This window comes from Lycium barbarum, chromosome 7 (genome assembly GCF_019175385.1).
Source record: "Lycium barbarum isolate Lr01 chromosome 7, ASM1917538v2, whole genome shotgun sequence".
In the NCBI taxonomy this organism is placed as follows: Eukaryota; Viridiplantae; Streptophyta; class Magnoliopsida; order Solanales; family Solanaceae; genus Lycium; species Lycium barbarum.
This window is the reverse complement of record NC_083343.1, coordinates 102,493,271-102,502,964: the sequence shown is the minus strand read 5'-3', so window position 1 is coordinate 102,502,964 and position 9,694 is coordinate 102,493,271. Positions and strand designations below refer to the sequence as shown.

At 33.8% G+C, this 9,694-nt stretch overlaps 1 long non-coding RNA gene across 1 annotated transcript; it reads right to left on the bottom strand.

The window, feature by feature from the left end:
- Nucleotides 1–3,332: 3,332 nt before the first annotated feature.
- Nucleotides 3,333–7,095, bottom strand: LOC132603663 (uncharacterized). The gene is made up of 2 exons (XR_009568477.1): nucleotides 6,697–7,095; nucleotides 3,333–3,700 (listed from the first exon to the last, which is right to left on the bottom strand). It is a non-coding gene; the product is annotated as an uncharacterized LOC132603663 (long non-coding RNA).
- Between the last annotated feature and the right edge of the window lie 2,599 nt (nucleotides 7,096–9,694).

Below are 9,694 nucleotides of genomic sequence, written 5' to 3'. Positions count from 1 at the left end.
TTATTTGTTCCTGTGACTGATGTTCCTGCACTTTTTTATGACAATCTCGGTGCTACTTACCTTTGTGCCAATCCCGTCTTTCATTCCAAAATGAAGCATATTGAGATTGACTACCATTTTGTCCGCTCGAAGATTCAAAGCAATGTTCTTCGTGTTGTTCACATCAGCTCCGGTGACCAACTTGCAGACTTGTTTACCAAAGCTCTGTCACGTGGTCCTTTTGAGAAGAACTGCTTCAAGATTGGTGTCTCCAAACGACCCACCATCCTGAGGGGGCATAATAGGAAAATATCTTCCAGCAGAGATTCAGTCAATACATGATTGCTATAGTTTCTCCAGATATCTTGCTCTATTAATAGTATTCCTTATATATTGATCTCTGTAAATAATATCCCTGATTTCTTGCTTCCTTCCTTCATTGTACTCATGTAGCCACTGTATAAATAGGCTTCTATAATAAATAATATGGCAGGGGTCTTTACCATCACTCATATCTGTTTTAGGACACTGGGTCCAATTGTACCAATAAGTAGATAAATGAGGTTGGTGATTGATTTTTAAGTTTTTTTTAATCATAATACCTTTAAGTATGTGTGTTACTTATATCCAACTGTGTAAATAAGTTCGATCCTATAAAAACTTTCTATCCTAATTCCTAGGGATGAACTATATAAATGTGGTTGGTGATTGCATTTTTAAGTTTGTTGTATTATAAAATCTTTAGGTATTTATGTTACTTATATCTATATAGTCCGAACCTAACAGACTGATAAATTAAAAGAAATGAAATTGGCAACACAATAGTAGTAAATACATGACATAAAGCTTAAACACAATAAGTCGTAACAAATTTTGTTATATTAAATTGGCAATGTTATAAGAAAAACAAAGTATTATAACACTAACAACAAAGGGTCAGATATTAGTCTCCCTGGTTTTCTCACCAGATAATATTTGAGTTCATAACTTTTGTTTATTCAATCTGCAGGATGAGACCGCAGTTACAACCCCTCTCTAATAGAGGACGGGGAGGCCGAGGTACTAATAAAAGAACAAGCAGAGCCACTGTCCTTGCCCAAATGTGCAACCAAAGGCTCATAGCCGCTAACATTGCAGAATCTTCCAGGAATAGCGAGGAAGATATCAAATATCAACAATATTTGAATTTTATAAAATCCCAGAAGAAGAAGGATAATATGTCACCTTCATATTAATATGCCACCTTCATATTCTGATGCCCTCACTGAGAATAATAATGAGGACACAAAACTCACATGATAAAAATGACATCAGAGAGTTAATAATTCTCCTTGAAAATGAAGATCTTCGATGGAAGGATGAACCTTGACAAATAATGCAAAGGTATTTTGATACAACATTTTTAGTTGATTCTTTCCTCCCTAGGATCAGCAGAATTCCAACATTTTTATCCTGCTAATAGTAAAAAAAATTATAACTTTTCAAAAATTATTATAAAAAAGGTTTTTTCTCCAACAGAATGGGGAATGAGTACTCTCAAGGAAAAAGATTATATCCATCCTGAGCAGAAGATCCCTGTAAAATTTAATTATTGGGATTATGTTGAAGGCTTTAATAAAGTCTTTTTATACGAAAATAATAATAGAAAACATTCATGGTTTATTAAAATATGTGCCAATGTTTATAAACAAGGCATCCCTAATTGGTTCTGTCAATGGTGGATTCATTATGGTCCAACTGTAAAAAATTTATCTGAACCCTTCAAAAATGTATATACTGAATGGGTTGAAGTTTCTCCCAAGGTAATAATAGACTTGGAAACAAATCATATATTCTTTCAAGGAATTGCTCATGTGTATTTCTTCATTGAATTTTTTATCCCATGAATTATGAAATCGTCTGTGGAAGTGGGTTATACCCCGCAAAATATACTTTGTCTTAACAGAAATTTTTGTACAAAATTCTGGAAGAAATTAATTCAAAAATCTGCTGATGGCACTATTCCTGGCCAAGAGTTAATAAACCAAATTGAAGCCACTATAGCCAACTATAGAGAATCAATTAATTCTAGACAGCATAGGAAAATTTCCAGTCCTTTCCAGCACATTGCCAGAAGGACTCAAATGAAAAAAATAATTATATCTCAAGAAGAAATGATAGCAGTACATATGGAGGAGTTCAAAAAGGATTTAATCAAAAATCTAGACATTGAAATCCCTTCAGATACATCCATGGAATCAGTTGGTAATACCACATATAATGAAAATGATGATGCAGATGCAGAACACACATGTTTAGTCGGAGAATCTCAAAGTCCTGATAATACTGAGGATTTTTCACAATTCATGGCTCAATTCAAAAGCCAGCAAGAAGAATCTTCCAGCTTAGCAAAAGATCGGGAAAAATAAAAAATGAAGTGATAAGGCGACTCCACCACAAGAATCTGTTTTTATAAAGCATATCTTTAATAAAGAAAAGTATTTTGTTTTTTTCAATTACTGTACTTTTACTTTTAAAAGTTGTAGCTTTTTCTTTTCTTTGTTGGCAAACTTGTCGACCATTCTTATCTTTTCATTTGTCATTTTTATGATGATCCATTATAAAATGATCCACTACTAAAAAAACTGGATTTTTCGACCTAAAAAAAAGGGCAATTTCCGACCTCATAAGGTCGGTTTTGGGCAAAAACCGACCTCAAAATTAGGTCGGAAAAGAGTGGGTCGGAAATATTATTGACCTCATGAAGTCGCAAAAAACCAACCTCATGAGGTCGGTAATATTTTTTAGTCGGATATTAATTATATAAAGTACCAACCTCATTAGGTCGGTAAATTATATTAATAATATAATGATATTAGTTTGCCGACCTCCTGAGGTCGGTAAGTTATATGAATATATAATATATTGTTTTAGATTTCTGTCAGCGTGAGATCGGTATTTCTTAATTTTTGGAAAATATTTGCCAAAACCCGACCTCATGAGGTCGGTAATTTGTAATTTCTGAGAAAATTTTGCAGAAAAGAGGTCGGTAATTTGCCATATGTTGGATAATTTTGCAGAAAATCGACCTCATGAGATCGGTAATTTGCAATTCCCTGAAAATTTTTGCAGAAAACAGACCTCATGAGGTCGGTAATTTGCAATTTCTGGGAAACTTTTACAAAAAATCGATCCCATGAGGTCGGTAATTAGCAATTTCTGGGTAAATTTACCCAAAACTGACCTCATGAGGTCGGTATTCTGCAAAAAAAAATAAAAAATGGTAGCACCTAGCTGTTATTCCAGCTGCCCCCTGTCAAGATGAAAATAATTTTACTTTCAACTAAAACCAGCTCAAATAGCTGCCAACAATATACCAAACTACTATAAATACATAAAACATTAAGCTACTATTACAACACATATATTACAACCATCAATACATCAAATTCAATTCGAAACTACTTCAAAGTTGAACAAAAACATCAATCAAACATTCACAAGAGACATTAAGCTACTTCAACCTTCGCAAACATCAAAACAAACATTAAACTACTTCAACATTTGCAAACATCCACAAAACATTAAACTAGTCTACACTATGTGGCATTCCGTAAGCTATGCCAAACCTAGTGGGACCAACAACACTCTCAAGTCACCTTTCCTCTATTTGTTCTTCTGTCAGCTGTGTGTTGGATCGCAGAGTACGAAGAAACTCGGCCTTTGAATGTTGATATTGATTCTGAAATAAAAAGGTAAAATTAGCAACCAACTTAAATCTCGAATTCAACAGAAAAAATATCAAAACATTTAGTAAACAACCAAAATAGAACATAGTTCAAATCAATACTACTAACAATTCAACTAAAACATGGTTGAAATCAATACTACTAAAAGGAAAACAAATCAATACTACTAACAATTTTTTCTTTCCTTCAATATCAACCAACTTGCATTCAGGGAAAGCCAACCTGCATAGTTTTTACTATTACTTAAAGCACCAGGAAAAATCTACTTGGTTGGGACTTCAAGGATCTTACACTTTTTTCCCATTCTGTTACTCACCTAGAAGATTGCATTTCATGTCCTAATGACTTCAACCTATCACATTCACCTGAGAGTTCTTTCAACAACTTCTCCTCAAACTATTTTCATTGCTAAGGAAGGAATAACAACAGTCCTTAATTCAAGAAGCTCGGTTCTCGTTGAGGCTAACCCTTCGTCTGGAAGCTATGATGATCTCAAGGTCTATATAATTCCTTTCAATTGTTTTTATGTTCTTTTTTACAAATTTCTGCAACTTGTGTTGGCAATATAGCAGGTGCTGGTGTACTTACTATTTGCATTGCCGACTAGCACAAGATAACATCAACGTTTAGACTACAATTCTTTCGAGATTTGATTTGATTTTCCTTGTGACATTAGGATGTACTGTCAGGGCAAGGTAAATTAAAAAAATTATCACTTACAACACTATAGGTGAAAGAAAAGTTTGTGCAGTGCGAACTTCATTTGGTAGTTTCTGAATGTCATGCAGCCAGGACAGAGATTTCAGGAAATATTTTTGACAGAGTGTGGTTTCCTACTTATTGATACAAGCTTGAGGAATGAATAACTTCTGTTGACATAACGCTGTACTGTTCTAATTTTGAAGAGTGGTTTTAATGTTCTTATAAATGTAGTGTCAGTTTAATGTCTTGAAATTCAACTGATCATTTTATCTCTACATTGGATCATTTGTCTTCCCTACTTGTGAAATTAGACTCGATATATTATTGTTGTTGTATTTTATCCTTTGTCTAATACTTAAAACGTGCAGAAGTAAAGGATCTTCTTATCTAATCATTGTGTTTTATCTCAAATGCTTAAGATAAAAGATTACGGACTCATCAACTTCATGAGTTTATATATCCAGGCATGATGCCATTAAGAGCGTAAAACTTTATGGTTTTTAGCTTCTGTACTCTTTTTCAACATTTAATGCATTATTTTTTAGCTTATTTTATGAGACATTGTTAGCTTCTTCAATTCCTAACTTGCTATGTATGGCTAGAGCAAAAGAATCAGTGTATAGGCCCCCCTTTGGTGTTTATTTCTCAGATATAGATTTAGTTAAATGTTTGAATTTGTCTACCACTTTATACTTATGATAATCCTGCCCAGAGTAAATTAAGCTGCTTTTGGATTTGATCAACATGATAATTTAGTAGCTTAATCACTGGGAAAACCAAAAAGAGTAATAGTTTAAGAAAGATTTATGTCAACAGGTGAGATATTGCTACTCATATAATCAGTAGGCGTCAGCTTTAGAACTGTTTTCAACATCCAAAATCCTGAGCCCTTATCTTTACAAATACAGGCACACAATTCACAGTTATTTACACAAAAAATAGAGTTGAGCAGTTAACTGAAGCTTTCTTTAAGCACAACTGTTATAATGATCAGTGCTGTGATTGCGTTGATATTGAGTCTAAGCGGTATCAAGGATCAAGTTTTATTCAAAAGATTTAATCTTTGTGGTTTTTTTGGATGGGAATTGCAGCACCCAAATCCAATTGGAAGCTGATTGGGGACAGAGGCTATAGTAGAAGAAGCAGGTTGCCTACACCAGCACAACTACCATGTAATTTTATCCATAATAAAGCAACTAGCATTTATACCACCTACAAAGGTCTTATATTTCCAAACTCTTGCTACTTTTAATGATCTCAACCATGATTAAAGAACTTCAGTAGTCCATAAGATGTCAATAACAACTCTAATTCCAGATTATGGCCATTTAACAATGAGGTTCCTCTTCTGTGAGAACATTTTAGCTGACAATTATAATAAAACAGGATAAAGCTTACAAGTGAGTCTCTCAAGTGTTATTACCCAATTCAAAGTGATTGGTAACTTTGGTTGCAAGAACGTACCAATATACTTCCAAATTCCAACAACAACAACCAGTGCTAGTAATTTCAACTGTCATGTGATGAACTACATACGTGACCAGTTAGTAGCTTCCATAGCCGTGTACACTATGTCAATTCATAAGTTTCTTCTTGGCAGTACATTGATTTTTTGAGATAGTTAACAGTATCCAGCTATTAACAGTTACTAATATCATTCAGATCATTCAGATCAATATAATGAGCAGACACCAAATTGTTTTCCCATAAACACTGGGTATAATATCAACTGTCAAAATCATTCGAAAAGATAAATTTCTCAGTTTCTACTGGTAAGGAGAAAAAAATAGTCATATTCAATCCAAAAGAAGCAGAGAACGTGAAGAATTCTCCAACAACAGAAAAGAATGGACAGTCTATAAACAAACATGTAAAGCTCATAAACCCATAAATCCAAAATCACATGTTACGATGTAATCAGGAATATTATATGCAAAAATTTTTGTCCAAAATAGTCAAATAACATGTAGAAAAATGCAAGAAAAAAGTCATCCCATGCTAAAGAAATAGTTACAAGACCCAATCTCTACAACACTCAATCTCTAACTGTAGAAGCCAAAACAAGCTTGATAATTACACCTCTGTTTGAACCAGTTTGAAAATTTACTCAAATTAATAATAGACAAAAAAGAAAAAGTAATATTGTCAATTCCACAACTAGTAATACTTAGGAATTCCTTATAACTCTAATTCTAAGTACAGGAATTCACTTTGTAAATCAGAAACAATATTAGGCAAACTCTTTTTTCAATGTCATTTCTTAGCCAAGAAAAGAAAGAAAGCATACCTCCAATGGTTCGCCGTCGACGGCGACGGCGACGGCAAAGGCGGGACTGGGTAGGGGCTGCGGTGACGACGGTGACTGGCAGGAATTTGGCGACGTCGATGGCGTTAGTAGGTTAGGGTTAGAGAGAGAGAGGGAGAGAAAAGTTGAGAGGAAAGAGAGAAATGTTTATTTGGGTGATCTGTATGTTTTAATTTTATGACTAATTTTCCGGAGCTCATGAGATCGGTAAATTATTTTTTCAAATTTTGGTACAATATTACTGACCTCATGAGATTGGTTTATTTTTAAAAAAATTAAAAAATAATTATTATGACTTTACCGACCTCATGAGGTCGGTTTTTTTCTGACCTCAAATGAGGTCAGCTTTTTGAGGTCGGGAAATCCTGTTTTTTTTAGTAGTGATCCTTTGTTGATGATAGAAGGTAGGTTCAGAAAACCCCGTAAAAACACTCTCTAAATAAAAGTATGTTGTTTGATATACATCCATCTCTGCTGAGCACAACATCCATTAGTTAGGTAATTTTATTTTCTGTTTATTCTGTTTTACTTTTAAACAAACTTATTCATATTTAACTTAAATGATAGGCTAAACACCTTGTGTTGAACTATATCATACTAGACTACTAAGTATTATGGTGAAAATGCTTTAATTAGCAAGGATTCACCAAGGATGGTACTGAGGTCAGGGAGAGAATAACCCAGGCGGACTGTTCAGATTCAGGCGGTGGTCCTGTTGTTATGCCCGCTAAGCCGAGGTGGCGTTTAGGGCTGTTGTTGGACTTATTTTGAATTGGACAACCTCCTTGCCAGGGTTATTGACCTAGTAAGGCCTCATTTGTTTGCACTTATTGGAGGTCTGAATCTGAGTAGTTCAGATCTTAAGCCATTAAGTGCATTTGTTTACATTAAGATCTAAGCACTTATTGGGTCTGAATAGGTCTTAATCATTAAGATCTTGAACCAAGTCTTAATATCATTAAAAGGTATTTTTATATAGAACTTTTTTATCACTAGCTCCAACCCCAACCCCAACCCTCCACCTCAACTCCACCCTCACCCGCTCTCCACTCCAACCCCACCCCACCACCCACCCACCCTCTACTCCAGCCCCTCACTCTCCACCACCCTCACCCCACCACCAACCCTAATCCCACGCCACACCACCAACCCCACCATCAACCCCTACCCCACACCACTCACCCCCACTCCCCACTACCCCCCATTTCCCACCACCAACCCGACCCCCACTACCTCTCACCCCTCACCCCAACCACCCACCACCCACTCACCTCTCCACCCCCGCTCACCACCCACCACGACTACAAAACATCTCCACCATTACTAGTGAGCATAAATGTTTCATTTTGTTTTTATCAAATAATACTTTTTATTAAATTTGTATTTATTTTCTACTATTTAGTAACTTTTTAATTTGAATTGTATATTTATTATGTTTAAATAAATACATTATGCATATTCAGATATTGAAAAATAAACAGTTTTAATCATTCAGTGTTCAGACCTAGAGACAACATCTTAATGATTCAGATGTGCATTCAGATTCAGACGTCTTAATCTTAATGAAAACAAATGAGGCCTAAAAGTCCCTCTCTAGCAACATCCCGAACGGCCCTGCCGTTAATGCAACAAATTATTATAACACTAACACAACGTTTTCAGATGTAGCAAATTGTTATAATAAAAAACAACAAATGTTTAGCATGTAACATATTTATTAATGTAAACACAAATTGTTATAATAATAACAAAGGCAATTATTCTGGTCCCATAGATGTGGTATCGATCGGCATCTATCGCTTTTACCCACATTATTTAGTTATCAATCTCCTTTTCTAACATTTGATTATTAGGGCGATAGAGGCCGATCGGTACGAAGACGTGACTAAAGCTTCAACAAGAGGCTGTCAATTTTTTGCATAGTTTGACCTAGTGTCCAACTCTATAAATATTTAATCGAAAATAAAATACTTAAATTTAAATTGGATTATCATTATCATGAAATTATTTATTTCACGATTAGTAATCATTCAATAACTAATACTTGTTTAGTTATCACAGAATCACCATTCACACTACAGCAAATTTCATCTTTAGCTACAAATATTAATTTCGTGGCTAATAACTAAAAGGGTAAATTAAGTATATATATATATTAAAGAGAAATATTTACGAAACGTGACGATAGTTTTCTATTTACAAAATATAATATTACAAATATACTTTTTTTAAAAAAAATATATATATTTTTTTTTTTGCTAAAAACTTTATGGTGAAATGTGTATATCTCGCTCAAAGCTTAAAAAGTTCGCTCAAAATTTAGTGTATGAAAATGGTATGAAAACTGTATGAAATGTGTATATCTCGTTCAAGGCTTAAAAAATCACCTCAAAATTGTATGTATGAAAACGATATGAAATTTGTATCTCGCTCAAGGCTTAGAATTTCGCTCACATTTTCGTGTATAAAGTTCATGTTAGATTTCTCTAAAATTAATACAACTACAACAACATTGTATACAACGTTGATACAACATTCAAGACTTAAAATAATCGCTTAATTTTTTGTGTATGAAATGTGTATATCTTGCTCAAGGCTTAAAAAATTCGCTCAAATTTTGCGTATGAAAAACGTATGAAATGTGTATATCTAGATCAAGGCTTAAACATTACGCTCAAAATTTTATGTATGAGAATGGTATGAAATGTGATGGTATGAAATGTGCATATCTCGCTCAACACTTAGAATTTCATTCACATTTTGTGTATGAAAAACTATATTAAAAATTTCGCTTACATATACACATTTCATACAGCTTTCATACACAAAAATTTGAGGTAATTTTTTAAGCCTTTGAGCCAAAAAACAAAACAATTTTTTTTTAAAAATTATTTTCTAAAAGTAAAATTAAAAAAACGAAAAATATATGAAAATCCGTCATGTTTCGTAAAATATCGTTATGTTTTGTAAATAAGAAAAA